Consider the following 4366-nt stretch of genomic DNA (forward strand, 5'->3'; position numbering starts at 1 on the left):
CCATGTTTGGGACTAGTGCAATTTTTCCGTTTCTTATGCCGCCCTCGACTCTTTCTCCAATTACAACTATATCAGCAAGACTTGAGGATACACTGCTTATCATGTGCTCATAAAATGGTGATTGTAGAGTATTCAGAAATATGGTAGTCATCTCCTTGTCATTCAGAGGAGGTTCTACTTGAGCAGCAATTTCTCTCCACCTTTGGGCATATTCTCTGAACGATTCAGACTCGTTCTTCACCATGTTCTGCAATTGTAATCTGTCAGGTCTTACGTCTTTATTATATTCGTACTGCCTTACAAATGCATCGACCAGATCTTTCCATGAGCAGATGTGAGTTGGTTCTAGGCGCATGTACCAACTTAGAGCCACACCAGTTAAGCTTTCCTGGAAGAAGTGAATCGACAGTTTTTCATCATGAGCATAGGCTGCCATTTTTCTGCAGTACATGGTTATGTGGCTCCTTGGGCAAGTGTTTCCTCGATATTTCTCAAACTCTGGCAACTTGAATTTTGGAGGTATCACTACATCTGGAACTAAGCATAGCTTTCTAGCATCTCCAAATTCAAACACATCTTTGCCCTCTATGGCTCTCAACTTTTTCTCAAGCATTTCCAGTTTTTCAAAATTTGTTGGTGTAACAGCATAAGGTGAAGACTTCATCTCGGGTTGCTTTGTCATTATCACGTTTGCCATACCTGCCTGGATTGTCTCCCCATGAATTATGGCAGTGTCTGCCCCAAGCTTGTCTTATGCTTCAACTGTGTTTTGGGTGTCTACATATCCCAAGTCCGCTCCTGAAGGTGGAGTGTAACTCGGAGGAAGACCATAAGGAGGGAAAGTCTGTGCCTCTAGTGCTCTTGGTTGCGGTCGTGGTGCCTGCGAATCTCCAGGGCTTTGTAATGCAATCAGAGCCTCTAGGATTTGGCTCATTTGTCCCTTCAGTTGTTAGATATCGGCTTTCATCCCCTCTTGAACTTCTCCTTGGTTCTCCATGATTTTTCACTGGTTCGTGTCCTTTAGGGTGTCTTGGAAACTTAGCCGTAATATTATTTTAGAACTGAATTTCATTAGATGAAATAAGTTAAGAAAAAGAAAATAAAAACAAAAAGAAAAGAGAAAAGACAACATAACACAACTACCATAGCCAGAAATTATAAAGATGTGAAAACATTGCCCAATGTATAATATGGGAATTAACATGAAATAGAGTCAATAGGGCAGTTCATAAAACGTCCACAACATTTAAGTTCACCACATAGGAAGCATGTAAAATTCTGATCAACTATCACGAGCCTTGGCCATCACATTCTTCATTTCTCTCATCAGCTTCTTGCAGTAATTGAGGAAAGTTTCAACCTTCTTGGGTGGGTTAAAGATTGGCATTGCAGACTCAGCGTCAGCCAATAACTTAGGGATATCCTTAATGGCTTCATTAGCNAGGGAGGCTAGCTGNGAGAAACTTCCCTTCCAGTTCTCTATAACTCGTCCTTGTTCAACAATACACTCCTTCATCTGATACATCAGTTCTTGATCTTTCTTGTCTGATTCAGCCCGATGCCAACGTTCCTTCTTCAGCTTTGCCACTGCTGCTTTTGCCTGTTGTTCAGCATCGTCCAACCTGATATGCATTTTGTGTAGGTCCTCCAGTGTTTTTTCCTTGTCCCTCTTAAATTCATCACACATCTGCTTCATAACACGCTCTGATATCTCAATTAAACCATACTCCCGATCCTTCAAGGCTAGCTCAGTTTTGGCCGCTACCAGTTCTCTTCTTTGTTTTATTAACAACTCTTCACATACTTCATTGTTTTCCACACTATCTTGCTTAAGATTCGCATAATCACGCTGTAGATTCTGAAGATTACTAGTCAACTTGATATTTTCTAATTTCATTCGCTCTAATTCGGCCCTCAACAATTGCGCCTCCTCACCTTCAGCCTTATGAAGTTGCTCTTCAATCTCCAGGTTAGGAGAATTTAACTTGAAAGGCAACCTCACTGTCCTAACCCTTTCCACAATCCAATGGCTGTAAGGAATTCCCTCATCAACAGTCCATGGTCTTGGGTCCCTTTCCGCACGAACAACGTTCCCCCAAGCGTCCCTAATTTGATGAAGCACTTCAGCAAAGGTTCCTTCCTTATAATAGATCTACAATATGGCAAGAGATGCTGGTGTGGGCGATCCTCTCATAGGATACCCCAATTGCCTTTGTGCTAACATTGGATTGTAGTTAATGCAACACCTGATACCCATGAGGGGCACATTAGGATACCTCCCGCAATAATATATGATTTGCGATCTTTGCTGCCAAAGGACATTCCATTTAATTTGCTCCATATTTAAATTTGCACAGAGTTGCGCCCATTCATTTGCCCCTTACACTGCAGTAGCTCATCCACAGGACATGTGACATTCAGTGTGTTCTCATTCACCCGAGAGACGAACCATACATACAAAACTGGTAGACAGCATAAAATGTTTCCTCCCTTTAGCTCGTAACATTGATTAAGGGTCCCATAAACTTCAGCTAGGACAGCGGTGACTGGATTCTCAGAGCGTTCTTTGTATCCTACGAATGCGTTCATTGCAGCATAGTCAATGAAATTCTCGATGTTAGGAAAAAGCATGACACCATAGAGGATAAGAGCCAATACATCCATAAATGTTTCCCANTTTTCCTCTTCTGCCNAACGATGCAAGTACTGCTCTAGGTACCTCTGAGGAAGGCCCCTTACTTTACCCTTGATTATGAACTCACTTTCCAACTGCATAGGGTGTACTCTCATGATTCTTNCTAGCTGCAACATAGGGATATATTGCCCAAGGTAGTTGTATGGAGTTCTTCCCTCAAGAGGTATACCTAAGATCTGCTCAAATTCTTCTACTGTTGGCACCAATTGGAAATCCCGAAAAGTGAAACACCTCAGTGGTGGATCATAGTATTGGGCTAAAGTAGTAATCGCCGATGTTTGGACCTTCACCTCTAACAGACTCAACAAATTCCCATACTCCTTCCTGAATACATTCTTTTGGGTCGTGCTCATCTTCTTCGCCAGTTCTCTCAAACTATCCATATTAACTTCCTCTGCTTCAATGGCTATCCTTTCCTTTAAAATGTATGAACTTGAACCCTCCTTGACTTCACATCTCATGTTAATTTCCATTTTACCACGAAGGCTTAGTCACAAATTTATAATTCCTACCTAGAACCAGTGACAAGACCATAAAACACATGAGAAAGAGGAAGAGAGAGAGGAAAAAAACAAAAAAATGGTGACATGTACAAGGTGTTAAATTTTATTAGACAAAAGTGAGGATTACAAGGTTGTACACATCTCCCTTTGTGCCCTAAATAAAGGTTCGGCGCTTCAGATTGGGGTCAAGTATATGCAACCTCACAAGGATAGTCTCTTGAACCTAGAGGTCGATGGTCACTAGAGCTATGGCCCCCTTCAAAGCATCTTCACAACAGTCGAGTAATCAACTAGATGAGGAGACACAAGTGAAGAGAACAGACTCTAGCTGGAGTTCTCATGATAGCCAGACAGGAAGTACATCCCAGAGTGACACCGCTACACAACTCCTCTAATTCTAAGTTACGCTCAGACCCGGGTATAGGGCCCCACTCAATAGATGCACAAAGTGTGTGTGTGTGTGAAGGGAGAATGCAATGCACCCAAAACCTCACCTGCAAAACAACCAAAAGATTCCCAGGCAAATACAACATGTTTTCTAGCCTAGGGTTCGGTATTCAACAGTTATTGCAGTTATTCCAAATATCAAGCATAGATAGAGAAAAGGGAAAGAAAAACACAAAGCAAAACCACGTCGAATTCGCGCATCTAATTAAATGGCTTGACTCTCTGACTTCCCCAATGGAGTCGCCATCTGTCGCAACCGGAATCGCGACGGAACGACGATCCGAAAAGAAAACGATTTGAAAACAAGATTTGGAGTCGCCACCATAGTTTATTCTGGAAAACTACGGAAAAACCATAAAATAATAAGGCAAGGTCTACAAAACCAGATTCTGGTTTCGGAAGTCGGTTACGTGTGGGGAAGGAGTTAGCACTCCCACAACGCCTGCCCTAAGGCAGTACCTTTAACTAAATACATGAATTTGATGTGGTTTGCAAAATGTTTAATTTCCCCTAAAAAAATAAAACTAAAGAAAATAAAATATTTTTTGTGTTTTTTGTGCCCGACAAGGATTGACCTTGCTCCTACGTATTCTCAGTTGGGACTAAGAAATCAGGGTTACGTAGTTCTGGTTGAAAAGTTGATTGTTTGTTTGAGAAAGGATGTTTTGGCATTTTTTGTAATTTTTATGTAAGAAAAAGAAAAGGCCTTCTAGCACAAGGA

The sequence above is a fragment of the Vigna radiata genome, chromosome 5, assembly GCF_000741045.1.
Source record: "Vigna radiata var. radiata cultivar VC1973A chromosome 5, Vradiata_ver6, whole genome shotgun sequence".
NCBI classification, from domain to species: domain Eukaryota; kingdom Viridiplantae; phylum Streptophyta; class Magnoliopsida; order Fabales; family Fabaceae; genus Vigna; species Vigna radiata.